General features: G+C 35.9%; 1 protein-coding gene across 1 annotated transcript in view; it reads right to left on the reverse strand.

Moving 5' to 3' along the window:
• The window catches only part of LOC135700650 (alpha-tocopherol transfer protein-like), a 33,333-nt gene extending 26,153 nt beyond the window's left edge, over positions 1-7,180 (reverse strand). The window contains exon 1 of the mRNA XM_065221229.1: positions 6,985-7,180. The gene's annotated coding sequence lies outside the window, so the exon portion shown is untranslated. The remainder of the gene's footprint in view (positions 1-6,984) is intronic.
• Positions 7,181-10,541: the final 3,361 nt, after the last annotated feature.

Below are 10,541 nucleotides of genomic sequence, written 5' to 3' on the forward strand. Positions count from 1 at the left end.
GTACGGGATGATATTTGAGCTTGTGACCCTCAGCGTGAAAAGCATGAAAAATCGTTTCTATCCGTATGAACCAGTTTTTTAGTTTTTCCTTCTTTATAGACAGTAGGTAAACAGATCAACGAACCCATCGTATTTTGCAACTCTCAGGCACTGCTGCAGAGCGTATGTAAAAAGTAAAAGTGATCTGATAAACAGGAAGCTATCCACATCACAATTAAGAGCTTGGTTTGCTAACCTGTTTTCAAAATTGAATAAAAAAATACTTCGCAACCACCAAGAACCTTTCAACAAGAAGGTATATTGCATTTTTTTTTCTGCAGGGAAACCCACATCTCCAGTAAATAAAAACGAGATGACCTTATTTCATGACCCGATATTTTAATCAAATTTCCAGAAGATAAACCATCAATTATGATCATCCAGCGTAATAAAATAATGAGTGTACTCAAAAATGTAAATTTCCTGAGAAATCTATAATTTTATAATACATTAATAACAGAATAATAAGTCCGAATTATGATTTCTTTATTATTAGAAAAATAAAAGCAAACGCAAACCAGCTACTTCAAAATGTGATTTTATTAGATAAAATCATAGTTTTAAAAGGAACGAACAGGTTTTAAATATGAGGGTCTGTAAAATCTCGACCGTTCACGAAATGAAAATGATCTTCAAATGATGCCATCAGTAATAATGAAGTCAGTGACGAACATGTGCATGTTTTGTTTTCAGCTAAGTTTCTAACAAAATGAAAAGAATTATGTAAAATAAATCCATACAGCCGTCAAAGTAGACATGCGTCTACGTCCTCAACTACTTTTATAACAATAATTTGAACGAGAATGCACAAACTTACACTTTTTGTTATTTATTATTCATAAAACTAGTGAAACATCTTGTAAAGTTAGAAGCTAATGACCATTTATGTAGCTGTTGAAGGAATATTCCCGATTTTTTTTTTGTTTAACGTCGATCTCTGTTTCACAATCGAGTGCCCATCACTGACGAGCGTCGATTGCCACATTGGTGATTAACGTCGGACGACATATAACATATAACAGTCGAGTATTAGTACAAGACACCAAAGAAGTCTGTACATTGTAGACGAAATACGCGTATCTGTCAAGGATAAGCAAATAAGGTAGTGGAATTAAATGGAAATTACTAATCCTTCTCTCTCTTTCTCTTTATACAGGTATTCCACTAAGACGCCCACATTCATCAGGAGTCGGACGACAATCGAGTACCAGGGAGGCAACTTTCACACCTGAAACCTATCGAACCCATCAACACATAGGCCGGGACCAATGGCTTTACTTCGCTTCTGAACCACCCATGACCAGAGATTTTTTCGCATCAGAAAAACCTTTACAATCTCGACTGGGATTGAACCAAGACACACTGGGGTGAGAAAGCAGTTACGCTCTTCACTCAAACACTAGTACCTTCAATATTCCCGATAGGTTATTAGGAACTATTGGTAAACCTTATTTTCTGATGCAGAAATCTTACAAAAATTTTGACATTTTTTGCTTGTCTTAAACTTTTTAAATATTCGCACTAGAGAAAAGTAAATTTTTGGACTAAAATGAAATGAATAGTTTCGTCGATTTTCTATTTTCTGGCCTATGCGAACAAAAACCTGTGCAATTATTTCTTGCACAGGAGTCTAAAGTGGTGCCAAATCATTTTGAAATCCAATATGGTTCTGGTTTTCAAAAATGCTTCCAATGTGTACCCTATATGCTACAATACAAATTTAGAGTTCTGAATCATAAGGATAATTGCGCAATGGTCGATTGTCTTCATCGATTTTTTTCTTACGTTAATAATTCGATTTGTAACGCCTGGTAGATTACCTTTTCGTGGTGCGGTATTAAGATCTACTACCGAGGCCTAGTCCTAACTACTTCAAACTAAAGGAACATAATTGTTTTGTACTCAAAGGAACACATCTTAGTCCTTTTTACTTTTTATGCCTTGTTGATAGTGACAAGACTCGGCTTTGTAGGAATTGGTCCGAATAATTGCGACTTACCCGAGGTTAGAGGATCAGAGGAGGTCCTTGGGGGGGGGGGGGGGGATTTCGTTGTCGCCAGTATGTGAACGGTAGTGCAGTTCTAGATTCAACTTGGAGGCGGCGACGATGAGACTCATCAAGATGAGGGGACAAAACAAATAAACACTATTATAGAAAAACAACAGAGAAAGGATTTATTGCCCTACTTGATGGTGGTGTTACTTTGCGTGGGCGAGAAAGTACACAGACAACCAGAATGCATGTATATCAAAATAGGCTTTTATGATATGGAAGCATATATTTCTACAAATAAATCGTATATCACGCAAAAAAATAGCTCATACCTACAAAATTCAAATAACTTTGTAAGCGATTCAATTTGACTTCATATATCGCTTAACGTTTTTACGATTTAATTTGTACTCTTGTACGACGCAAAAAAAAAGAATATAAAAGAAGATACGTATTTTACGATAAAGCTTTGTTATTGATCCAACTGCTAAATAAATAGTGGACAAGTATATTTTTTTTTTCATTCAAAAATCGCTATTAAACATGCCAAATCTTGTTTTTCAATATACTTTCCAGATATTTTTTTCTATTTGCGCCTCTCTTAGCTCAGTCCTTAAAGAAGCAGCTAAAAAGAAAGACAATGTTGGAGGTGGAGGTGACTGGATTCGATTCCCGGTCTGGTATAGGATTTATTCGGATTGAAAATTTCTCGACTTCCCTGGTATAAAGTATGATTGTACTTTACAAACAATTATACTAACGCAAAACTAGTACACGCTTAGAAAGCCCTCAATTAACAACTGTACAGAAAGTTGAGGGCTGTCGTACAGTGAAAGTATGGACGTAATAATGTCGAAGAAGAAGAACAAGTTTGCACGATTTTTTGTTATTTTTACGAAATGCGTAATAAAGTCATCAAATAAAATAGGCATTTCACTAGTAATATTTATAAAACTGCAAAACTTATCGTTTGAGTAAACATTCCCTGGGTTTAACAAAACAAATTGATAAAAGCGGTTTTTCGCGAAATTGACCAAAATTTTGGAATATCTCATTCTCAGCAGGCTGTGGAATGATGACGTTTTGGGAAGAGTTGTCGAAAAAAGGTTAAACAAACAACTTTGCCGAAGATTTATTTTTGCTAGGATGCTTCTGTCAAAAGATATTCCTAGCACCATCTGAACGGCGTGATCTGATAGTCCTTATCCAACTGATCAACTTTGCCAAAGACACCAACCCTCTAGAATGTATGAGTGGAGCGCAACGATGTTTATCCAACACAAGAAACATTCTGTCCCAATGAGTCACCTGCACGGCAAGAAAAAAGTACCGAAAAGTAAGTTCTTTTCACTCATCTCGGCACTATAGTGCAGGAACCCAAAAGTAGGTAAAACGGGTCAAAGTAGTTTGCATTTGCTTGTGTGCAATTCGTGTGGAATTTTCCACTCGCTTTCTACCCAAAAGTAAGTTAGTTGCACCCAAAAGTAGGTGAATATGATTATTCTCAACGTTGAGTTCCCACACTTTACTACCCCTGTTGGGTGGTTTTACTCCTCCGTTTTTGACAACATTAGAAGGAGGAAAGGAGAAAAACCAGTCAAAAGTAGGTAAAAGTGAACTGACGTTGGGTACTTTTTTCTTACCGTGTGGTATGTTAAGTAAGAAACTTGGTCTTTAAAAAAACGTCATAATGATGCAAATTTCAAAATATTGCTCAGCGAGGTATGGTATAGAAATTTTAAACCACTTCTATTTTTCGAACCAAGTACTTTTAATAAATTTGATTGTTTTTCTCTCTAGGAAATTTTACTCAGTTTCAGTTCAAAAGGGAAACTTACTCTAGTCACTGAGTAAACTCCCTTTCGAACTGCAATTGTGTAAAATTTCTGAGATAGCAAAATAGAGGGCAATAATATTCTACTCAGACATTGATTAGAACTGAAATAGAGTGTATGGAACAAAGCCTCCCTAATAAAGATAAATTAATTAATTAATTGTATGGAATAAACGACAACTTCTTTTCTTTCTTTTTCTTCTTCGCATTTCAAGCTTATTGCTTATCTCATTATTAGTTTATTGCGTGCTCTCAACTTAGTGTTTTAGATGCACTTCCACAGGTCTTAATTGAGAGCTTTCGATGGCTGTACTATTTAGGCATTAGTATAATTGTGTGGCAAGTACAATCATACCATAGAGGTAACTCTAAGACCACTGGGTACCGAAGAAAATCATTATTATTTTTGGCTCACTCAGTACCAGAACAACGGTCCCAAGCAGTCCCAAGCTATTTCACTCACCCCTGCATGTTCTGCATGAATCCACACACCCCTGATGTTATCTGTCAAACTTTCATAGCGAATCAAAACAAACATAGTGTAGTAATAGAATTTCAACTAGAATAGGGTACGTTAATCGTTTGCTTGGGACCAATAGGCTACTAAAGTGGTGAGCTAATTTAAAATCGTTAGTTCCGTATTGATTGTTGGTAAATCTGAGTAGCAACGCTGTAAAAGAGCATTTTTCCTAGGTTTGAAGAGCATTTCATCGTTTTAATATTAAAATAATTAAATGCTCCTGTTGTTGTTGTGATGAAATTGGTGCTGTTGTCTGGTACATATGTATTATATATAACATATTATCAAGTATCAATTTACTCTATTTTGTCATTTTTTAACTTTTCTAAGTGATTTCTAGCGATATAATAGAAATTTCAAATGCTTCCATATCATTATGCGCTTTGGTATTTAGAGTATCGTGAAAATACTCGACCGTTGAAAACATTTGTTCCACGTCAATCACAAAGCGAAAAGCATGTAAACAAACCGATTATTAAAACACCACCCCGAAATACGTACCCGCTTCTGAATATTGTAGAAACAAAATCAATAAATTTATGCTGAAAATGGTGTGGACATTTTGTGGTGTGACAAAACATTTCAGCTGTGAGTTTAATTGGGGGCAAGTTGCAAGTTGCAAGGCAAGTTGCTTTAATGCTGAGGATCTTCTAAAAATTAAAACATAGACCAAGGTTAAATGCCTTCACCTTATCTCATTTAAGTCTTTTTCTATGGGTACTATCTCAACATGATATGCAACTCGTTACCAAATAAATAGCCGTGTAATATTTTTAAATTAAGCATTTTTTAAGTTTTCTCTGAGCAATCTTTTCGATAGTACTCTGCACATTGATATTTCAAATAATTTTTTCGAGAGTTTATATTCGTTGAAAGATTCGGAGATTTAATTAATACGTCGATTAAACACATATCTTATAGATCTAAAGGATGATTCCATGTGCTGTACAAAGTCCGTAATTTTTTAATCATAAAAAAAAACTTCTTCTTCTCCTAGGCTTTTTACACTTCTGTAGAAAATGTTTTGCTGGCTCTCAACTTAGTGTTCTAGATTCACTCCCACAGTTATTATTTGAGTGCTTTCTATGCCGACCAATGTATGATTTTGAACAATGATACTTTGTCCAGGGAAGTCCAAAAGATTTCCTACCCGAAAGATTTCCTTGACCGGACCGGTAATCGAACGCACCATCTCCGCCTTGGTAATACCGTGCCTCTACAGACTAGGCTATCTGAGGCCCAAACAAAAAATCTGCATTCTTTATATTTTTACAATAAATCACTAGATAAAAACGAAACTAACAATTTTAAACAGAAAAAAAGCTGAAGCTATTTGTCAAATGACTTTTGAGCACTACTGTAATATAAATGAACCTGCAAACCACGTAATTTTGATCTGCATTTGATAATTAAGCAATATCACGTAGATATTTCACCGGAGATGCCGTGTCAATGATTGAGGAATAATGATTTGAGATTTACGTGAAGTTTTTTTTTTCTTTTTGGAAATTACCAGTGTTTCCAAGTCTTCTAAAATTGCATCTGAGGGCGTCATAAAAATGACGAGTAGAGCACTAAAAAAAGGCAAATTCTTCACATATGTTTCTTACGATAAATGTAATGGTAGTATTTATAACAACCAGAACGAGAAAGTCAGTTAGAATTTAGTAATCAATGATTGTTAATTCGGCGTAGATTCATTAATAACGGACTGTAGTCACTAAGGAAACAAACGCTGAACTTGTGAAATGTTAGAACAGGAAGGAACTCAGTCCACAAATGCGTGTCCATGATAAAACCAATTCGATTCTAAGAATTAGCGTTCACAGCATTCCCTCTCGCCTTAATCAACACCAAAACATGTGTGGCTAAATTGCCCGATCATCAATTCAAATCGATTCCGTAGGCTTTTACATTTCCATTGAAGATCATCATTAAAAACTATTTTCCAAAGAACTTATTTTGGTTTTTCATAAAAACAACATTATATGGAGATATCTACACACACAGGCCTATTGCAATATTTTGTAGGGGAAATGGATGTAATGTCGGCCTAAATGCCCCTAATTTGGGCCCATACATAAATTCAGCAATCGACTAAAATTTTAATATCGAAAAAAAATAACCATTAGTACCGTCTCAATGACGCGTTCAGTTAGGTACAGTTGATAAATAACAGATTTTTAGCGATGGGCCCAATCTTAGATCCATAGGCCAACATTAGAGCCATTTCCCCTACTTTCCAATAAAATCCAATCAAACTTTTATCGAATCATGCATCCATTTGTCCTGATGTTGCTTCAATATTTTTACGACCAAGCATTATAGTGATTAAGTAACGTGGTAACATGTCTCAAATATGCAATTTTTCCAGTAGCTACCACATTTGCTTTGCCAATTTTGATCTGCTTTGACAATCCTACGCTCACATGTTGTCCGAAAGCGTGCCGTCAGCTTCTTAGCGCGCGCGGAGGCTTGATAACTGTAAACTTTTTTCGCCAGTTCCACTCCATCCGAGACCAAGTCGCTATATCTAGTTTTGAAATAACCGCACCGATTTCTACTGGTTTTGAATCCGTTTCATAAAATAATACATACAAGGCCTTTAGTTGGTCACTAGATCACAGTATCTTCCCCTAAGAAAGAGCTTTAACAATGCACTTTTGATGTTCACACTAGGCGACACAAACCACTGCAAGCTGTTCACACGAGGGAAACCCCTTTTTCTGCTGTGTTTATACGATAGACAAGAAGTGAATTAAAAACCGCCGACACTGCGTTGTTAACTCTGCGACAGCAAACAACGGTGTGCAAAGCAAAATAGTAAAACAACAATATAAGTATAGGTAGAGAGATAGATCGCGATACTAAAAAATCTCAACGCGCGTCGCACTCAAAATCAAAATGCACGAGGCACGAACAAACCGCTAAAACGATCGTGCCTACGGATCTCTCGCTGGTTGAAATCGGTACATTAGAGTTCATAGAGGAACGAATGAAACAAAAATAAGGAAGCTGGAAAATCTACAGCTTGTCTTGAAAAATCGAATGCATATCGTCCAAGGAGCAGGATTGTGTGGACTGAACTAGTCACTTTTCATGCAACATACAACTTCGAGTAGTGGAGCTGCAACTGGTTTCTTCTCATACGCTAAAGTGACTAGTGTCATGTTTCGTGGAGTATAAAGCCCCGCAGTATCAATTTTTACCCTGCGTTGAAAATGTTTCAACATAATCTTTTGAATCGTAATCCGAGGGCAATTTGATCACTGGGGTGAAATTTTCGGTAATAGCTGTCAAGAAATATCTTCTTAGTATTTTATCAAGTGGCTCTAATGATTGTTTTGATGAGTTCTTTCAAAACAGTATATATTTTTGCAAAAATTTCTGTTTTATTTCACTGGCTTCAATATCATCATTTAAACAAACGATTATAAGGCTGGAACAACTGTAGCCATTAGCTTGAGCACATTTGTTTTTTACTGAATCAGAAATATTAAAAAAATTACGTCAAAAAATACAATGTCAAGAAATTAGAGAATATTGAATTTCAAATTTCTAACATTTTTTATTTAAATTAGGGCTGGGATTTTAATCCGGATATCTGGAGTCTGGATCACTGCTAACGGATTTAATCCGAATATCGGATATCCAACGGATCACAAATATCCGGATAATATAAATCCATATATCCGAATTGCCCCATACTGCCAAATGTTTACAAGTATGATTCAATTCAACACAGTGACCTAGAAACCATTTTTTGTAAGTGGAATAAATTGTTTGTGCCTAAATCATTAGTTTTAGGTATATAGTGTCTTCGAGAAAGTTTTTTTCATTTATTTTGGCCAATCTTTTTATGTGCAAGGCTTACGGCGGTTCATACAGTTGATGAGTTCCAAATATAAACTTTTTATATTCGAGATAGAACTATGTAGTTATTTGAAACAACTTTGCTGAAGGAAGCAATTCACCTAAAAATCGGTAGCTTCGGTAATTTTTTATACAGTGATTTATCATAAAATATATGTTCTATACACTAGACACTAGTTTTAAATATTATGGCGCACTTTTTTAACAAAATACTTAATTACTACCTCATTTTGTTGAAAAGCTATAAACGTTTTTCACTAAAAAAAATACGTTATTTTCAAACGGTTATGATGCATTTGAATGATCATAATTTCATTTATCTACGGTGAAGGTTTTTATTTAACACTCCGAACACGATGCCTCCGAAAAAATATGTAATGGCAAACAAGCAATGTTTGTAAAATCATATCTCAGCCATTTATTGACAAATTTCAAATCTGCCATTTGAAACTACATACTTTTGTTCGGTATCAATATATTTAAAATCGATCGATAAATTGCTGAGCAATGATTTTTTAAACATTGTCGATTTTCCTTTACACATTTTATCGGAAGCATCGTGTTCGGAGTGTTAATTAATTTAATTTAAAATAATTCACTTATTTTTTACTGAAAACTGTTCATAAATTACCAACAAACAGAATTAGCAGCTTCAGCAAAAATGTGCGATATAAAATATTAAAACATGTCTAGAACATACTGTTTACCAGGTAGGCAAGTCTACTATAGTAGAAAAGCCTGGAAAACCGGGAAAGAGTCGAGAATTTATATTCACCATAAAAAACCGGGAAAATCGTTTTTTTCTAATAATCCTCCAGGAAAATAATCTTTTTTTTATTAATTTCAATATAAATAAAAATACCATACGCGAACGATAACCCAAATGATTTAACTATTCCACAAATGGTTTGGATGAGACCCTGAACACATAAATACAATTTACTAGGGTGATAATGGCACATAATTCAAAACTAAAAACAGCCTTCCGAAGTAAAGGCCGGCGCATAATAGAAACGTTTTCGGGTTTTTTGACAGATAATGCATGGGCTAGCTGTCAAAAAATCCGAAAACATATCTATTGTGCGCCGGCCTTAAGCCGCGCAATTTAAATGACGTGTTTTGAAATCTGTGTGTTTTTATGGATTTTATCAAACTTTTTTTTTTCCTTTGGTTGGTTTTTTTCCGTCGATCTTGTTTTCCGTGCTGAGCACCAATGCTACCGACGTGCCAGGAAGGCAGCTCCTACACCTGGACCCTACCTATCGACCCATCAACTCATGAACCGGGGACCAACGGCTTTACTTCCCATCCAAAGGAAGGCGTGATCAGAGATGTTATGCCTCAGAACATCCCGGCGGCGCCGACTGGGATTGAACCCAGGCCTGCTGGGGTGAGAGGTAATCACGCTTACCACTACACCACCGGCGCCGATTTTTTTTATCAAACTTGAACGATTAAAACTTAAACATTGATTGTGTGAAAAGATCTGATTTCGAATTTGGTTTCCGGAAGATGCTATCGGTGAAAAAATAGAAGAAAATGAAGATTTTTCACGGCGTTCTTCGGGAGCAGTGTGCTGAACAGTATGTGTCTGAAGGATGAAAAGTGCACACTTAGAAATTATTATTTTTACACGAGACGTAATTCAGCTTTGACGTAAATCATGGAACGTAAACAAACATGGCAGGTAAATTTAAGTGTCCTGAAACTGAAACATATGCAACTCGACGAAAAGTGCGTTTGACAGAATTGATTTTCTGGTCCTTTACAACTGATTCTTATGTCAAAAGGGCCGCTTGCATGTGTCGGTCTCAGGGCACTGAAATTCAATGAGGTACAGAGAGAGGTGGCGTGAAATAGGGTTGTATTTTTTTTTTTTTTTTTTTTTTAATAATGCGTTTATTTTTCCAGGCTCATTTGCCGTAGCTTTGCGGAGCCGATATTCATCGTTTGGGTACAAAATTACTTAAAACTAACGTTAGTAAAGCGGGGGCCGATTACTCGCGGCTTTCTCGAGGTTAGGGGTAACAAATTGTAACAAACGGGTGGCAGGGTAGGGATTGAGAACACAAGGTTTTTTAGAGCAATGTGCTCTTGATCTAGAACTAAGCGACATACTGGAGAAAAAGACAAACATGGGGGTACACCGATGGAGACCTAGCAACTTGAGAGAACACAAGATGACACTAACTACTAAATCCTCAGATCGATCCGTTTTAAAAACACATAAATTAAATTAAAATAATCGAGATCTCGGCTCGCCAAGATGTCTCTAACGGGCC

Source organism: Ochlerotatus camptorhynchus, unplaced genomic scaffold (assembly GCF_037179485.1).
Source record: "Ochlerotatus camptorhynchus isolate MF236.1 unplaced genomic scaffold, CSIRO-AGI_Acam_v1.1 ptg000140l, whole genome shotgun sequence".
In the NCBI taxonomy this organism is placed as follows: Eukaryota; Metazoa; Arthropoda; class Insecta; order Diptera; family Culicidae; genus Ochlerotatus; species Ochlerotatus camptorhynchus.